The sequence below is a fragment of the Phyllopteryx taeniolatus genome, chromosome 21 (genome assembly GCF_024500385.1).
Source record: "Phyllopteryx taeniolatus isolate TA_2022b chromosome 21, UOR_Ptae_1.2, whole genome shotgun sequence".
Lineage (NCBI taxonomy): Eukaryota > Metazoa > Chordata > Actinopteri > Syngnathiformes > Syngnathidae > Phyllopteryx > Phyllopteryx taeniolatus.
The window spans coordinates 16071877-16091632 of NC_084522.1; the positions used below are offsets into that span (position 1 = coordinate 16071877).

At 42.1% G+C, this 19756-nt stretch overlaps 1 long non-coding RNA gene across 4 annotated transcripts; it reads right to left on the reverse strand.

The window, feature by feature from the left end:
• Positions 1-4374: 4374 nt before the first annotated feature.
• Positions 4375-16125, reverse strand: LOC133470638 (uncharacterized). Of its 4 annotated transcripts, none has more exons than XR_009786037.1 (5): positions 16043-16125; positions 15425-15523; positions 14352-14425; positions 6137-6283; positions 4376-6040 (listed from the first exon to the last, which is right to left on the reverse strand). It is a non-coding gene; the product is annotated as an uncharacterized LOC133470638 (long non-coding RNA). The 4 variants fall into 4 exon arrangements; XR_009786036.1 differs by lacking the exon at positions 16043-16125 and adding an exon at positions 15849-15982 and having other exon boundaries at positions 4377-6040; XR_009786035.1 differs by lacking the exon at positions 16043-16125 and having other exon boundaries at positions 4375-6040; positions 14310-14425; positions 15425-15980.
• Between the last annotated feature and the right edge of the window lie 3631 nt (positions 16126-19756).

Here is a 19756-nt window from a genome sequence, read left to right on the forward strand (position 1 = left end):
GATCAGCCCTGAGCCCCTTCCTTTTTGCAGTGGTGATGGATAGGCTGACAGATGAGGTTAGACTTGAATCCCCGTGGACCATGATGTTTGGAGGTGACATTGTGATCTGCAGTGAAAGCAGGGAGCAGCTGGAGGAACAGTTAGAAAGATGGAGGCATGCACTGGAAAGCAGAGGAATGAAGATTAGCCGAAGTAAGACAGAATATATGTGCATGAATGAGAGGGGCTGTGGGGGAACAGTGAGGATGAAGGATGAAGGGCAAAGTTTATAAAACAGTGGTGAGGCCAGCCATGATGTACGGATTAGAGACAGTGGCACTGAAGAGACAACAGGATGCAGAGTTGGAGGTGGCGGAAATGAAGATGTTGAGGTTCGCTCTCGGAGTGACCAGGTTGGATAAAATTTGAAATGAGCTCATCAGAGGGACAGCCAAGGTTCGATGTTTTGGAGACCAAGTTAGAGAGAGCAGACTTCGATGGTTTGGACACGCCCAGAGAAGAAATATTGAGTATATTGGTAGAAGGATGATGAGGATGGAGCTGCCAGGCAAGAGAGCTAGAGGAAGACCAAAGAGAAGGTTGATGGATGTCGTGACGGAAGACATGATGGCAGTTGGTGTTGGAGAGGAGGATGCAGGAGATAGGCTTACATGGAAAAGGATGACGCGCTGTGGCGACCCCTAAAGGGACAAGCCCAAAGGAAAAGAAGAAGAAGAAAGTTGGGAGCATTTAGGCCTCCCTCCTGTTTACTTTTCTGAAGAGTGGACAGACTGATTCTAATTTTGTTATTTTTTGAATACAAAAATTATTACAGCAGAATCTAAGGTTTGAAACCATTTAAATGTGGGCTTCAATGGAATCATTGAAAATAAATAATTTATTTGAGGTAAGGTTTTCATTTGTATTGTAGCTATTCTTCCCAGTAGTGATATCGGCAAATTCTTCCAGCGTCTTAAATCAGCTGAGATTTTTTTACAAAAGTGGTGTGTAATTTAGATTGGTTAGCTTTGTGAGTTTTGACGAAATATTAATACCTAAATACTTAATGTTTCCTATAGGAATAGGGTAATCTGGATTTGATCTGCAGGAGTCCATGAGTTTGCTGTTATTGGGAGTATTGTTGATTTTGTCCAGTTAATAAGAGTAGTCTGATATTTGTGAAAATGTTTTAATGAGATTGAAGACTGCCTGAAGAGAATACTTGGGTTCCTGGAAGTAAAGAAGAATATCATCAGCATATAGATTGATTTTGTGTTCTGTCACTAGTGAGCAGATACCTTTAATATTAGCATTCTGACGTATAGTGGCAGCAAGCGGTTCGATGAATATTGCAAATAGCATTGGTGCGAGTGGGCCTCCTTGTCTGGTTCCTCTTTGTAATGTAAAACTTTGTGAAGTAATCCTATTTGTCGTGACTGTCGCTTTTGGCGAATTGTATAATGTTGCTATATAATGTATAAATGAATCTCCAAAGCCAAATTTGCGATGTACTGCAAACAGGAAAGCCCAGTTAACTTTATCGACAGCTTTCTCTGCGTCAAGTAACATTGATTGAGTTTAGATTTTTACGTTGTGACATGCTTATTAAATTTAACAGACGTCTGACATTATTTGTGAAATTTCTACCTTTAATGAAGCCTGTCTGGTCATAATGGATTATCAACGGAGTACCTTTTCAAGTCTCGCTGCAAGGGCTTTTCAGATAATCTTGATATCTACATTAATCAGTGACTAAGGCAGATAATTAGCCGGGAGAGTGGGGTCTTTACCTGACTTTAGTAGTAATTTAATTGAAGCTGTGTTCATATGGCTACTAATTTGACCTTCATCATTTATCTGCTTGACTCTTCTGAGAAATAGAGGCGCTAGAATTAGCCAGAAATGTTTCATGAATTCGAGGGGGATTCCGTCCGGGCCAGGCACTCGTCCCGATTGCATATTTTTGTAATGTGTTATGTAATTCTGTGATGGTTAAAGGAACATTAAGGCTGTCTTTAATTTGTGTATTTAATTGAGGAATTGAGGAATGTTTAGATCGTTAATAAAAGTTTCTATTTCTTTTTGGTCTGGGTTGTTCGAAGATGCGTATAAGCTGCTATAATAATTGTAATCAATTTCATTTATTTCTTGCCGTGACATTGTACAGTTGCCGTTTGAATCTTGAATGGCTGTAATTAATGACTTTTTTTTGTTGGGATGAAGTTGGTTCGCAAGGAATTTTCCTGATTTATTACTGCACTCAAAGTTAATGTATCTTAAATGTTGTTGAAAAAAATTTGTTCTTTTGGATAAGATAACGTCTACTTGATGTTTTGCCTTTTGAAGTTGGTTTATAAGCGTATCTGTCGGATTAATTGCATATTCTTCCGTGAGGTGTTTAATTTTTTTGGTGGGGATATGGTTGAGGATTCGTTGAATTTCAAAACCTCATCCCATTCCTTCCTCACGAAAGAATCAAAATCCAGGTCCTTCAATAGGGACGTGTTGAAGCGCCATGTTGGTGGGGGTCCCACATTTGATTCAACTTTTAGATTGAGAGAAACTGGTGCATGGTCGCTGATGATGATTGGATTTATTTTAAGGGTAATCCTTCGAACTGCCGAATTGTTAGAAAGAAAAAAATCTATTCTTGAGAAAGAGCGGTGAACCGACGAGAAAAATGTGTATTCTCTTTTTGTACAGTTTTCCAGCCTCCATATGTCAACAAGACCAAAGTCGTCCATATACTGCTCTAATATATTGGCTGATTGCTATTTTTGAGATTTTAGCGATCTACTAGGGGATTTAGCGTAAGGTTAAAATCACCTCCCATGATAATTGTAGAATTGACTTTAACAAGTGTGAAAAGAGCATGTGAAAAAAGGCTGGATCATCTTTATTTGGAGCGTATACATTGACAATTGTATCAAGTTTGTTAAATATTGTAGCCTCTATAATTATATATCAGCCTTCTGGATCTGCTACTGTACTATTTATTGTAAAACGTAGTCTTTTATGTACTAGTATTGAGACTCCTCTTTGTCGACAGTTATAAAAGGCTGAGATAACCTGAGTGAAATTAGAGTCAATGAGGCATTTTTCTTCTGACTCAGTAAGGTGCGTTTCTTGTAATAGGAGGAGGTCTGTTTGAATTTAGAGGTATAATCGATATTCTTAATTCTCTCTGCCTGCGATCGAATGCCATTGACATTCCATGACACAAAAGTTATGCTTGTATCATAATTTTAAATAGATTTGGTACTATGCATTCTTTGTTGTTGTTTTTTTAACACTTTTCAGGAGATTTTTTGGTATTGTTGATAAATCTTATTTTGAGAGGGTGTTAGATATATTTAAATAATATGGTGTGTGGTGGTTGTTTGTGCGCAAGAAGAGTTTTGAGCGACTTGCGTGTTGAGTGTGTGTGGAAACAAGCAGAACAGGAAAGCAGACAGATAGTAATGAGGATTCATGCTGGTGGCATGTGTGATTCCATTTGTTGTTTTTTTTTGTGTGTCTAAGCAAAAGTGGAAAGAATGAAACAAAATACAGTACACTTTTGGTAATTCATAATGACAACAGATCAAAAGAAGTACTTATCTAGAAGAGCCAGGGCGTGATGACGGCATCACGAAACAGTTGGCCGTCGACATATAGTTTATCGACAACTAGCCACGCTCGTTTGCCTTCGTCACGGTGATTCTTCATTAGATTTTACGCCTCTCGTTGATTTCCTTGGGGAACTGATCGTTCATCGTTCAAGTCCCTTTGAGCTCCCGACCTTTTGATTTTACAAAAACATTTTGCTGAAAGTGTTCAAACTTTGCATTGATGAGACGTGGTCGGTTTCCTGGGCGAGGACCTCCCAGTCGGTGAACACGGTGAAAAGTAACATTGTCGACTGTATCTTGCTGTATCTTGAGCGTGGACATCATAAACATTTCAATCTGCACCTCGGGGTCTTCCGGAGCATGTTCTGGAATGCCCAAGAAAATTAGATTGTCACGCATGCCTCTTGATTGAATGTCCAGCATAGTTTTTTTTTCATGAGTTTATATTCCAGTCTAAGAGTTTGTAGTTCTAATGACGTTGACATCATGTTTGATCGTAGCGCAGTATTATCTAAACTTAGCTCTTTGACCTGTTGTGTGACTTCCAAGCTCTTTCTGAGTTTGGCGATCTCCTGGCGAAGCAAATCAAGCCCAATTGACAATTTCTTGTTGATTGAGAGGAGGACACTCGTCTGTATCTCTGTCGAATCAAGTAAATCCTTAGTTGAAGTGGAAGAATCAGTTTTTTTCCTCTTCAGCGGCAGCTCAACGCGATGGCTCGGATCTTCCATGACAGACGAGTCTGCGTTGACATAGCTGCGCGGATGGCAAGTGGCAGTTAAAAAATTTGTTTTACAGCGAAGTCTAGGTAAGGAAATATCACTTAAGCAAGTCACAGTTTTCATGGGGAAAAAGAATGATCTTTTTGCTGATGAAAAATAGAATTATAAAAGCAAATTACATTTCAAGAAAATCAAACTAGCAATGTTTTGTATGATTCAGAGATTAGTAAAAGGTGTATTAAAGCTGGAATTTGCACACTTTTTGTCATACAGTGGGGACGGAGAGTATTCAAACCCCCTTCATTTTTGCACTCTGTTATATTGCAGCCAGTTGCTAAAATCATTTAAGTAATTTATTTTCCTCATTAATGTACACACATATTGACAGAAAAAATTTTTATTGTTGAATTTTTTTGCAGATTGATTGAAAAAGATGAGCTTAAATATCACAGAGCCATAAGTATTCAGACACTTTGCTGTGACACTCATATTTAACTCTGGGCCCGAGTTCATCTAAGATGGACTGATGCAAAGTGGACAAGTGTTCTGTGGTCCGACGAGTCCACATTTCAAATTGTTTTGGGAAATTGTGGCCGTCGTGTCCAAAGAGAACCATCCGGACTGCTATGGACGCAAAGTTCAAAAGCCAGCATCTGTGATGGTATGGGGCTGTGTTAGTGCCAATGGCATGGGTAACTTACACATCTGTGAAGGCACCATTAATGCTGAAAGGTACATACAGGTTTAGGAGAAACATATGCTGCCATCCAAGCAACGTCTTTTTCATGGAAGCCCCTGCTTATTTCAGCAAGACAATGCCAAACCACATTCTGCACGTGTTACAACAGCGTGACTTCAGAGTAAAAGAGTGCGGGTACTAGACTGGCCTGTCTGCAGTCAATTGAAAATGTGTGGCGCATTATGAAGCGTAAAATACGGAGACCCCGGACTGTTGAATAGCTGAAGTTGTAAATCAAGCAAGAATGGGAAATAATTCCACCTACAAAGCTTCAACAATTATTGTCCTCAGTTCCCAAAGGTTTATTGAATGTTGGTAAAAGAAAAGGTGATGTAACACAGTGGTAAACATGACCCTGTCCCAGCTCTTTTGGAACATGTTGCAGCCATAAAATTCTAAGTTAATGATTATTTGCTAAAAACAATAAAGTTGATCAGTTTGAACATGAAATATCTTGTCTTTGTAGTGTATTCAATTAAATATCGGTTGAACAGGATTTGCAAATCATTGTATTCTGTTTTTATTTATGTTTAACACAATGTCCCAACTTCATTGGAATTGGGGTTGTGCAACCTATTTTTTTTTTTTAAACTGTTGTGCATACAGTATTCAGTTGTAATACTATTTTGAGCAATTTTGGAAAAAAAAACTTGTCATCTTGGTGGCTTTGTTAAATGTACAAAAATGAACAAAACATTATATGTCTCATAATTTGGATCACAGTGTTGTTTCTGCGACATAAGGCCATTTTTTTTTGCCCACAGTATGTTTCACCATTTGAATGAATGCCAGAAGCTGAATCAGCATTTGCTATCCTGAAAAAGTTACAGTATTTACTAGTTCAACGGTGCTTACACATCCTAACCCCAATTTGCCTTTTGTTGTTGAGGTCGACTTTTCTGATTCAAGACTCGGGGCGGTTCTGTCCCAGTGGTTTTCAGTTGACCAAAAGCTCCATCCCTGCGCTTTCTTCTTGCGTCACCTCAGTCCTGCAGAAAGAAATTATGTCGTTGGCAATGGGGAGTTGCTGCCCATCGCGAGAGAGCGCGGCAGATCCCTTTCAAGTGTTCACCAACCACAAGTACCTCATCTAGATTCAGTCTGCCCGGAGACCGAATTACCAACAGGCACGTTGGGCCCTGTTTCTGACCCGTTTCAGGTTCCCTGATCACCAAGCCAGAGGCACTTTCCAGGATATTCAGTCCTTTCTCTGATGAGTCCACTCCTGAGACCTGTGGTCAGAGTTGAGCATTCAGCGGCAGGTAGAAAGGATGGTGGCCGATGCTGCGAGATATATTCAAGTGCCGGTGGAGACTCCTAAACATAAACTGTTTGTTCCTGAGGATCTTAGACCAGAAGTGTTGCAGTGGGGACACGGTTGCAAGCTAGCATATTATCCGGGAGTCAGCCGCACTCAGTTTCTGATCGCTCAAAGGTTTTGTAGGCCAGGACAAGGACATTAGAGAATTCAGGTTTGATTGTTTGATTGATTGTACGTTTTTATTTGTACGATTGTCTTTGCTATGGTTTCGCCCAACTCTCTTTATTGTCTTTTATCTAGTCACGTCAGCCTTTTGTCTTTGTTGTTTTTTGTTCTACTCTGTTGGTTTGTTACTCATATTAATTACGTGCGCCCTTGGTTCAATAAAGCATTGTTTGATTGCTCATTTACTTTGTAAGCGTCTGCCTTTTGTGTTCCACATTTATCTATCTATCTATCTATCTATCTATCTATCTGCCCGCATCCAGGCCAGTTTCAATAAACCAATTAAAAATAAACCCATTTTCTTAATTGACTTGAATTGTTTTTCACTGAGCAATGACAATCACACAATGCACTAAAACACACCATGTATGGTATTGCTGGGGCTTCTAGATGGAGTACGTAAAAAAACCCTAGCCCTCACCATGCTGGAGACATATTTAAAAATTTTTATCAAAACTAATGGCGTGTAAATTGTTTATGATGTACTCTGAAATGAGTGTCTGTGAGTAATCACAGACATGACAAAGACATAATCAGGAGAAAATGAATATGAGCATAGCCGGAGGACAATTTGACATTCACATTTGCGTCTGAAGGCGTTTCATACAAATACTGTACGTCGTACCTGCCAGGAATACATGCTGTCCCTGCAATTTGTGCTTGGTTAGGAAAAGGCTGTTAGAAGAGTGAATGACTATTATGATTGCATAAAAGTGCAATCATCATACTTAATGATGTGTCACTTTTGAGAGACTGGAACAGAAGTGAATATTCTGAGCCAGTTTCATTGAATCAATAAAGGGACTCCAAGGGCATCATTAAATCACTTTCAATTAGCCAGCACAGCTTGCCATCAAAAGGTTGATACTAGACTTAAGACTTGATATACTGTATAGAACTGCAATATTCACATATCCACTGACGTTTGGTTTTATGTTTTCTGCAGTAGCAAATATTTAACCACCATTTTGACAGTTTGTAGTGGACGTTAGCTTCATTAGTATGTTTTTAAAGTAACATTTTATTTTAGATAAGGTAACAGTTTTGTGTCATTTTCGAGTTTGGGCATTTAAACAACAAATCAACCCTCAATACTAGTGTTTCTTCACTGCAAAACCCAAACCCAAAATGGAGTTACGGATACATTATGGGTGGGTCGCAGACAGGTATTAAAAGTTGCAGCGGTCCTCAGGTCGCAACGATTCCGACACACAATGTTTTGAGGTTACGAATGGCGCGCAGTTAACTAGTTTGTACACAAGTGTACAAATACATGGTCATGCGGCACTGAAGGCACTCTCAGTTACTCAGTTTTTTTTAATTATTATGATTTTTGGATAGTTTTATATTTATGGCTTAGCTGTGTTTTACATTCAAGTATTTACTGTAATTATGTGGACATGTGTAATGGAACTCCAGTGTAAACTTAGTACCCCCTGTACAGTGAAATATTTAACTTGCACCCCACGGAAGACTTGCCTTTTATTCAAAAGATAATATAATTTTGATAGGCACGCCTCAGAAACTACAGTATATTACTTGGGGTGTAAAGGTTCATTAATTTGTACTTTATACCATACCGAGTTTCCAAAACTTGTGGCCATATTTAATTTTATTATCCAGTGAACGGCCACACATTTGAAGTTCGCCTTTTTGCAGATTTTATGGTGCAACGTAACCGCTGTTATTTGCTGAAAAACCTCACCTATTTACTGTTTTTGATATCAGTGCCATGAAAAAGTATTTGAGCCCTTCTCAAAGTCTTGGTTTTTTTTTTTTGCATAGTTTCCCCACTTTAATGTTTAAGATCATCAAAGAAATGTAAATATAATACGAATGACTTCAGCAAACCCAGGTGAGAGCCATTTTGTACAGAAGGAGGAAACATGGACCAGTGGTGAACTCAGCAATGACCTCAGCGATGACTCGTCCAGGAGGTCACAAAGGAACCCAGTACAACATCTGAAGAACTGCAGGTCTCCCGTGCCTTAGTTAAGGTCAGTGTTAATGACTCAACAATAAGGAAGAGTCTGGAAAAAAATCCATGGCAGAGTTCCAAGGTGAAAACCAGTGCTGACCAAAAAGAACATAAAGGCTCGTCTTCCTTTTGGTAAAATTGATATATATATATATATGGAGCCTACCCCATCTTTCTTCAGGTGAGAGGCGGGGTACACCCTGAACTGGTCGGCAGCCAATCTTCTTCTTCTTTTCCTTTCGGCTTGTCCCGTTAGGGGTCGCCACAGCGCGTCATCCTTTTCCATGGAAGCCTATCTCCTGCATCCTCCTCTCGAACACCAACTGCCATCATGTCTTCCCTCACGACGTCCATCAACCTTCTCTTTGCTCTTCCTCTAGCTCTCTTGCCTGGCAGCTCCATCCTCATCATCCTTCTACCAATGGACTCACTATTTCTCCTCTGGACGTGTCCAAACCATTGAAGTCTGCTCTCTCTAACTTTGTCTCCAAATCATCGAACCTTGGCTGAGCTTCTGATGAACTCATTTCTAATTTTATCCAACCTGGTCACTCCGAGAACGAACCTCAACATCTTCATTTCCACCACCTCCAGCTCTGATTCCTGTTGTCTCTTCAGTGCCACTGTCTCTAATCCGTACATCATGGCTGGCCTCACCACTGTTTTATAAACTTTGCCCTTCATCCTAGCAGAGACTCTTCTGTCACATAACACATCTGACACCTTCCTCCACCCGTTCCAACCTGCTTGGACCCGTTTCTTCACTTCCTGACCACACTCACCATTGCTCTGGACGGTTGACCCCAAGTATTTAAAGTCCTCCACCCTTGCTATATCTTCTCCCTGTAGCCTCACTCTTCCCCCACCACCCCTCTCATTCATGCACATATATTCTGTCTTACTTCGGCTAATCTTCATTCCTCTTCTTTCCAGTGCATGCCTCCATCTTTCTAACTGTTCCTCCAGCTGCTCCCTGCTTTCACTGCAGATCACAATGTCATCTGCAAACATCATGGTCCACGGGGATTCCAGTCTAACCTCATCTGTCAGCCTATCCATCACGATTGCAAAAAGGAAGGGGCTCAGGGCTGATCCCTGATGCAGTCCCACCTCCACCTTAAATTCGTCTGTCACACCTACAGCACACCTCACCGATGTTCTGCTGCCCTCGTACATGTCCTGTATTATTCTAACATACTTCTCTGGACTTTTCCATCAAGATCCTCAAGGCAAATAATGCATCTGCGGTACTCTTTCTAGGCATGAAACCATACTGTTGCTCGCAAATACTCACTTGGGATGTGGGAGGATACTGTCTAGCCTCCACTACTCTTCCCCATAACGTCATTGTGTGGCTCATCAACTTTATTCCTCTATAGTTCCCACAGCTCTGCACATCACCTTTGTTCTTAAAAATGGGCACCAGCACACTTTTCCTCCATTCCTCAGGCATCTTCTCACGCGCTAGAAAACTCCACAGCCACCTCTCCTAGATGCTTCCATACCCCCACAGGAATGTCATCAGGACCAACTGCCTTTCCATTTTTCATCCTCTTTAATGCCTTTCTAACTTCCCCCTTACTTCCTGGTCCACCACACTTGCCTCTTCTACTCTCCCTTCTCTCTCATTTTCCTCATTCATCAACTCCTCGAAGTATTCTTTCCATCTAGCTAGCACACTGCTGGCACCAGTCAACATATTTCCATCTCTATCCTTAATCACCCTAACCTGCTGCATATCCTTCCCATCTCTATCCCTCTGTCTGGCCAGCCTGTATAGATCCTTTTCTCCTTCTTTAGTGTCCAACCTGGCATACGTGTCATCATATGCCTCTTGTTTGGCCTTTGCCACCTCTACCTTTGCCCTGTGTCGCATCTCAATGTATTGCTTTCACCTCTCCTCGGTTCTCTCAGTGTCCCACTTCTTCTTAGCTAACCTCTTTCCTTGTATGATTTCCTGTACTGTGAGGTTCCACCACCAAGTCTCCTTCTCTCCTTTCCTGCCAGAAGATACACCAAGTACTCTCCTGCCTGCCTCTCTGATCACCTTGGCTGTAGTAGTCCAGTCTTCTGGAAGCTCTTCCTGTCCACAGAAAGCCTGTCTCACCTTTTCTCGAAAAGCCGCACAACACTCGTCCTGTCTCAGCTTCCACCACATGGTTCTCTTCTCTGCCTTTGTCTTCGTAATCATCCTCCCCACCACCAGAGTCATCTTACACACCACTATCCTATGATGTCTAGCCACACTCTCCCCTACCACTACCTTACAGTTGGTAACCTCCTTCAGATTACATCGTCTGCACAAGATGTAATCCACCTGTGTGCTTCTACCTCCACTCTTGTAGGTCACCCTATGTTCGTGCCTCTTCTGGAAAAAAGTGTTCACTACAGCCATTTGCATCCTTGTTGCAAAGTCTACCACCATCTGTCCCTCCAAGTTCCTTTCCTGGATGCCGTACTTACCCATCACTTCTTCATCACCCCTGTGTCCTTCACCAACATGTCCATTACAATCTGCACCTATCACGACTCTCTCTCTGTCTGGGATGCTCAGAACTACTTCGTCGAGTTCCTTCCAGAATTTCTCTTTCACCCTGAGGTCACATCCTACCTGTGGGGCATAGCCACTAATCACATTACACATAACACCCTCAATTTCAAATTTCAGCCTCATCACTCGATCTGATACTCTTTTCACCTCCAAGACATTCTTAGCCAACTCTTCTTTTAAAATTAACCCGACTCCATTTCTGTTTCCATCTACACCATGGTCAAATAATTTCAACCCTGCCCCTAAACTTCGAGCCTTACTGCCTTTCCACCTGCTTTCCTGGACACACACACACACACACCTTTCTCCTAATCATCATGTCAACCAACTCCCGAGATTATTGTTGCGTTTTAAAGATTAACCAATCACACCATTTTCACTTTTGGTTGGATCAAGAGATAATATTTCTATGCTCAAGTTCTGACTTTCCAAACTTTTCAAAAGCATAATGACGCCAGTAGAGATCGCATTTATGACAATATTAAATTCACTAAGAGAAATAGTTCCATATTTCAAAATAAATTGCTGGTTTGTTAAAAGAGAGCCATTTGATAATAATTGACTCACCAAAAGAATGTTATTAGAAAACCAGTGAGGGTAAAATAAGGATTGTAAAATGTGTTCCTTATTCCATAAGTAGTATTTATGCGAAGAGAAATTATGTTTATAAATCAATGACCATGAGAGAAGCATCTGTTTATGAAAGTTGGATAGTTTTGTGGGGAGTTTTTGAATATTCTAATTCCAAAATTCGAGGAAATTTAGGCCTCCGAACTTGGAAAAAATCAAATTTGGGATAAAATTCCAAATTGAGAGTGGGTTCTTCAGGAATTCCTTTATCCAATTTATGTGGAATGTATTATTTTAAGTATTGAAGTCCAAGAAGTTAAGGCCGCCATTATCATACGAGTTCATTATTCCAGATTTTTTTACGTAGTGAATTTTGTTCTTCCAAATAAAATGAAAAAGCATTTTGTCTAGATCGTTTGAAATCTTTTTGTTTACGTCAAGAGACAAAGCAGCATATGTCAGGCGGGATAGTCCCTCGGCTTTAGTCAGCAGAATTCTTCCTCTAAGTGATAAGTCACGCTGCAACCACTGGTTACATTTTTGTTCGTGTTTTATCGATAATTATATCCAAATTTGAGTTGCACCTGGCCTTTCCATTTTTGGTGATAGTAATACCGAGGTAAGTAATAGAGTCTTCCATCCATCCATTTACTTTCCCGCTTATCGTCACTGGGTCGCGGGCTGCTGGAGCCTCCATCCATCCATTCATTTTCTGAGCCGCTTCTCCTCACAAGTGTCGCCGGCGTGCTGGAGCCTATCCCAGCTATCTTCGGGCGGGAGGCGGGGTAGGCCCTGAACCGGTCGCCGGCCAATCGCAGGGCACACGAAACAAACAACCATTCGCACTCACAGTCACACCTATGGGCAATTCAGAGTCTTCAATCAACCTACCACGCATATTTTTGGGGATGTGGGAGGAAACCGGAGTGCCCGGAGAAAACCCACGCAGGCACGGGGAGAACATGCAAACTCCACACAGGCGAGGCCGGGATTCGAACCCCTGTCCTCAGAACTGTGAGGCAGATGTGCTCCACCGTGCCGTAATAGAGTCTTTTACAGGTATATTACAAATAGAAGGGATGTCGCAATGTTTTCGAGACAGAAGTTCACATTTCTTTATATTTAAGCAAAGACCAGAGGCAGTAGAGAAGGTATTAACCAGATCAATAGACAGAGGTATCAGAGTGAGATCTTTGAAAAATAACGCCGTATCATCAACCAGCTGACTGACGATAACTTCATTGTTTGCAATTGCGATACATTTAAGTGGACTCAGCTTCATATCATCAGTGCATAATTGAGTACAAAGTAAAAAAAAAAAAAAAGGAGAAGGAGTTATTGGACATCCCTGCCGGGCTCTGCGTTTAAGGAAGGATCGAGGAGAAGTACCAGAATGCAACTTGATCGAACGGTTTCTGTTAGTGTACATTGTTTTGATAGCACTACGAAAGTATGGCCCAAAACCCAATTTTTCCGAGGCATGATAAATAAATGTATGTTCTATTGTGTCAAAATCTACAAAAAGAATGGCGCTTTCATCAGGGCACAAATCTGAGTAATCGAGTAAATCCAGTACTAATCTGATATTATTGGAACAGCGTCTGTTTCTCATAAAGATGAATCGAGTCTCATGAATTGGGAAATCGAGAGACATGTTTATTCTTTGAGCAAAAATCAATGCAAATATTTTGTAATCATTATTTAGTAAGCAAACTGGATAAGAAGTACATCTTTGTTTGGTTTGGGAATTCAAGTGATGAGGCCTTGGGTTAAGGTAAGAGGAAGACATTCATTATTTATAGATTCCAAAAACAAAAAAAAGATGGATGAGGAAGGCTGCAGGCTGCTTAGAAAATGCCTTCAGCATTTCTGATGTAATTCCATCAGTACTTATTAAGCTCAAGGTGTTCGATAGCAAATATAATTTCCTGTAGTACTATCGGTTTGTCACACAAATCTTTGAAATCAAGGTCAATTGATTGACTTTCTGTAAGAGATCTAAAAAAAGAAATATATTCAACAATTATTTGGATTGTTATTATGAAACAATTTGATCCAGCAATGGAGTCGTGAGGATATTGACATTAATAGTGCTAGAGGACTCTGCATCTTTTTTTCACAATTGTCCAAAAATATAAATAAAAATGTACCGGCAACCCTTTACTGCTGTTTGTTGTTGTTTAAAACTGTTTGTTTTGTTTTGTTTTTTTTCTCGTCAATGTCTTTCTGTCTCCAAAAGTGTTCTCTGTCAATCGACGGTCTGTTGTCATACTAGAGCGGCTCCAACTACCCGAGACAAATTCCTTGTGTGTTTTTTTTTGGACACACTTGGCAAATAAAGAGGATTCTGATTCTGATAGCATTGCCATCGAAACAATTATACACCAACCAAAAATCTATGCCTGACAAACTAGTATGCGCTTTATTGCTCCACGTATATGAATTCCCATTTGTTTCCCCCCCCCCCCCTCCATATATCTGTTAAGTTAAATTTGTGCATGAATCGTATCAAATCGGTAGCTGTATAATCATCGGTTCGTGGAGGCCATCTGTCGAGACGACCATCTATAGCGATATTTAAATCTCCTCCCATTACTATCATATACATTAACTAGCAGGACAACAGTGTTGTTAGTGTTGATGATTCAAAGAAAGTAATGCCTTTCGGGTCACCTTAAGAATGTAAAATGTCGCCATCGAAGAAGTCAGCAGTACCTGCTGCCTTTTCGAAGCCATGTGATAACCAGATATTGTTGCCCCATTGTGCATCGTTCTTAACTCAGTGTCTCCTGAAAAAAAAAAAAAAGAAACATTAGTTTGTTGTTGTTTTGCAAATCAAAATAAAGCTTTACGTTTGACATTCTGCCTCAACCCCCGGGCATTATGAGAGAAATCAGAAATAGACAATGTATAAAAAAATTAAGAAGTACTATGAACAAGCGGCATGGTGGACGACTGGTTAGCACATCTGCCTCACCGATCTGAGGACAGGGGTTCGAATCCCGGCCTCGCCTGTGTGGAGTTTGCATGTTCTCCCTGTGCCTGCGTGGCTTTTCTCCGGGTACTCCGGTTTCCTCCCACATCCCAAAAACATGCCTGAATCGAGGACTCTGGATTGCCCGTGGGTGCGAATGTGAGTGCGAATGGTTGTTTGTTTCTATGTGCCCTGCGATTGGCTGGCGACCGGTTCGGGGTGTACCTGCAGAGGTCTGGGATCTGCTCAAACATGCCCGCGACCCTAGTGAGGAGAAGCGGCTCAGAAAATGGATGGATGGATGGATGCTATGAACAAGTAGAACATGTGAGGTGCTGAAAAATATTCGGCACCATCTCAATCCCTTACCAATCGAAAATGTGTATGAATCGGTATTCAACAGCAAAACCTAGCTTCACACAATTAGCTACTAAGTTGAAAAATCTAAATAAACTAAAAAGATAAAAATGTCAAAGTGCTTTTACCACAAAAAGGAAGACACTGTTCTTTCCCCCCCCCCCCCCCCATCACATCATTTGAATCATTTTATTAGCTCAAAAGGGTGCTTCTACTCAATCCCGAGCAAAGGTTCTGAATACTTATGGCTGTGTGATATTGCAGTTTTTCTTTTTTAATAAATGTCAACAATTACAATTCTATTTTTTTCCTGTCAAAATAGTTTGCTGTGTACATTCATGAGGAAAAAAATAAATGTCAATCATTTTAGCAAATGGCTGCAATATAGCAAAGAGTAAAAAAAAAAAAAAAAAAAAAAGTAAGGGGTCTGAATACTTTGATCTTGGTGTTTCCTTACCGAATGTGTGAATGAGAACTCCGCTGTGTCGGTCCCTATGGCAACTCTATCCAGCTGCTATTGCGACGTCACTTCTGTGGTTTCCATTGTCCACGCTTGCTGCAAAAAAAAAAAAAGGAGACCTGCCTTCGCTTCGTTTATGTAGAAACACGAACGAATAGACCAAAGTAAGTCACCCAAACGTGCACTCTCCAATAACGTATCTGCAATTAGCTACGCCTGTGCGACGGCTGGAAAGACCCGATTAGCATTGGTTTGAGTTAGCAGCTAGCCGGCTAGAAGACGTCCCATTTCGGAATTGGGATTGTTCGCTGTCTTTTCCTACTGAAGCAGCATTGCCCCGGGATAAATTGTCTCGCGATAATCCCACGCGTACATACGTGAACTGAGCTCGATTTGATGGATTATTATACTCGGAACTCACCGAATCGTCAACGACAGCTGCTAACGCTGGCTATGTTGTGCTTAGCTTACATAACCCGATTGGGAGACGCAAACATTGTGACGGACAACAACATTGCAGCGATAAGCGCAAATAGTACGAGTCGACGCGGATCGGCTTGGTTGGCTGACGGTGTTCGAAACTTTGGTTTTCAGCTCTGTGCTACGCAGGCATACCGTGCGTGTGTGTGCGTGCATGATGCCAGTCCTCCATGTTAGCATGGCTATTGGAATTCAACAGCCGTCAGTGGCGGTGAATGGGTTCAAATAGATGCGTGTCAGTTCAGTGACCAGGTTTAAATATGTATGTCAATACTTGAAAACAGTTTACATAACACAACAATGCAAGGGCATTTGTGTTTGGTGGATTATTTCTTGGATGTAATAATGATTCTTGGCAATAAAACGTGTACAGCTAGAAAGCCTCTTTGTGACCCTTTTAAATGGTGCCACATATGTGAAGGACGTGCATTGTGCGGGGTCTGACAGGCAGGCCTTTTTGAGGACCACCATGAGCTAAGTTGTCATGGCCCTGTCAGAACCGGCAATGACCCCGTACAGTCATGATACGCACAGTCCCCTCCAAAGGTATTGGAACAGCAAGGTCAATTCCTTTTGTTTTTGTTGTGTACTGAAGTTGATGGCAGAAACATTGGGAGAGCTGCGAAGAAACACCCAAAGGCAACAGTCAGTGACATCGCTGCCAGATTGGATTTTGCAAAGAAGTACAGAGATGAGCCACAAACGTTTTGGAAGAAAGTTTTCTGCACTGATAAGACCAAGATTAACCACTACCAAAATGATGGCAAGGCCGAGGTCTGGAGAAAGAAAGGATCTGCTGATGATTCAAAACACACAAGCTCATCTGTGAAGCATGGTGGAGGTCATGTCATGGGTAGGGCTTGCATGGTTGCTTCTGGAATGGGCTCACTAATCTTTATTGATGATGTAACTCATGATGGTAGCAGCGGAATTAATTTTGAAGTCTACAAAACCATTTTCAGAATCATCTTTATTTGCCAAGTATGTCAGAACTACGCAAGGAATTTGTCTATGGTCGCAGAAAAATGCACCCAAGCTAATCGGAAGAGCTTCATCATGCAACAAGACAATGACCCAAAACACACTCCCAACACAACAAAGGACTTCATCAGGGGGAAAAAGTGGAAGGTCTTAGACTGGCCAAGTGAATCACTGGACCTTAACCCAATAGAGCATGCATTTTTACCTCCTGAAGAGGAGGCTGAAGGGAGAAATCCCCAGCAACAAACAAAAACTTAAAGAGGCTGTAGGAAAGGCCTGGAAAAGCATTTCAAATGAAGAATGTCTGGTGAAGTCACTCGGTCGAAAGCTTGATGCAGTTATTGCAAGGAAGGGTTATGCCACCAAATATAAGTTATTCACTTTAAGTTAATTGAATGTCTGTTCCAATAGTTTTGCTCACTTGAAAAGTGGGTGGCTTCAAACAAAAGGTGCTATGTCCTGAGTTGTTTAACACATTTTGATGTAAATCCCGTGAAATGAAATCTGGAATTATGTCTCATATTCATCTTTTGATTTGAAACCCAAATACCTTCAGTATACAACAAAAACAAAGGAACTGACCTTGTCGTGCAGATACTTTTGGAGGGGACTGTATATAAAATGTGTTTTTAATTTGTGAATAATAAATGACTCAAAGTGTAGGACTTGACTCGGGACTTGCCTGTCTCAACTTGGGACTTGACTCGGGATATATCATCCATCCATTCTTCCGCTTATCCGAGGTCGGGTCGCGGGGGCAGCAGCATTAGCAAGGTGGAGCAATGTGGAGGAGCAGCGGCTCTACTCTGAGCCCCTCCCGGATGACCGAGCTTTTCACCCTATCACTAAGGGAGAGCCTGGACAGCTTGCGGAGGAAACTAATTTCAGCTGCTTGTATTTGGTCGAACGCCTTCTCCAAGATCACAAAACACATGTAGGCTGGTTGGGCGAACTCCCAAGCACCCTCGAGGACCCCGCAGAGGGTGTAGAGCTGGTCCACTGTTCCGCGGCCAGGACGAAAACCACACTGCTCCTCCTGCATCTGAGATTTGACTTCCCGACAGACCCTCCTTTCCAGCACACCTGAATAGACCTTACCAGGGAGGCTGAGGAGTGTGATTCCCCCTGCAGTTGGAACACACCCTCCAGTCCCCCTTCTTAAAAAGGGGGACCACAATCCCAGTTTGCCAATCCATAGGCACTGTCCCCGATGTCCACGTTATGTTGGAGAGGTGTGTGAACCAGGACAGCCCCACAACATCCAGAGCCTTGAGGAACTCCAGGCAAATCTCATCCACCCCCGGGGCCATGTCCAGGAGGAGCTTTTTAACCACCACAGTGATCTCAACCCCAGAGATAGGAGAGCCCTCCTCAGAGACCCCAGAATCTGCTTCTTAATTGGAAGGCGTGTCGGTGGAATTGAGGCGGTCTTCGAAGTATTCTCCCCACCGACTCACAACGTCCCGAGTCGAGGTCCCGAGTCGAGGCCCCATCTGCACTATACACAGTGTTGATGGTGCACTGCTTCCTCCTCCTGACACGCCGGATGGTGGACCAGAATTTCCTCGAAGCTGTCCGGAAGTCTTTCTTCATGGTCTCACCGCACTCCTCGCACGCCCGAGTTTTCTTCAGCGACCACCAAAGCTGAATTCCGCTTCGCCAGCCGGTACCCATCAGCTGCCTCAGAAGTCCCACAGGCCAAAAAGGCCCCATCAGACTTGATGGCATCCCTCACCGTTGGTGTCCAACAACGGGTTTGGGGATTACTGCCACGACAGAGACCGACCACCTTACGGCCACAGCTCTGGTAGGCTGCCTCAGCAATTGAGGCATGGTACATGGTCCACTCGAACTCAATGTCCCCCGCCTCCCCTTGAAGATGAGCAAAGTTCTCTCGGAGTTGGGAGTTGAAACTCCTTTTGACAGGGGATTCTGCTAGACGTTCCCTGGAGACCCTCACAATAAGTTTGGACCTGCCAGGTCGGACCGGCATCTTCCCCCACCATCGGAGCCAACTCACCACCAGGTGGTTATTAGTTGACAGCTCAGCCCCTCTCTTCACCCGAATATCCAAGACATGCGGCCGCAAGTCCGACACAACCGCAAAGTCTATCATCGAACTGCGACCTAGGGTGTCCTGGTGCCAAGTGCATGTGTGGACACCCTTATGCTTGAACATGGTGTTCATTATGGATTATCCATGATGAGCACAGAAGTCCAATAACAGTCCATATATAGTCCATATATATTGTTCATCATAGGGGTCTTTTAGCCGTGCTTTGTCTGGTCCCTCACCAAGGACCTGTTTGCCATGGGTGAACCTACCAAGGACGTCAAGCCCCAGACAACTTAGCTCCTAGGATCAATGGGACACACAAATCCCTCCACCACGATAAGGTGACTGCTCCAGGAGGGGACTCGGGATATATATTTAAAAAAAAAAAATAATAATAATAATATATATATATATATATATATATATATATATATATACATACACACACACACAAGGCACAATAGAGAGAACCACATTATGTACAATATCCATTATTGAAACACACTGACCGTATGTCGTATTAGGACAAATGTTACAACAGTAACGACATAGTGCCTTAAAGTTTCATGGTGTTGGTGCACATTGTATTACTTCTATGATGAATAAAGTTCTCATTGGGACAGAGCTGTTGTCCGCCCATCACTGGACACCGTTAATGTGGAACCCATTTGTGGGATGAGCAGCAGAGCTTAGTATGCGGGTTATGCCCATGGAAAATTAGCCATTATTTTGCTGTGTCCACCTGTAAGATGGGGCAAATTCAAGCTGTTGTCACTTCGTCATTGTTTGGAGTGAGCCCAAGTACCATCTTC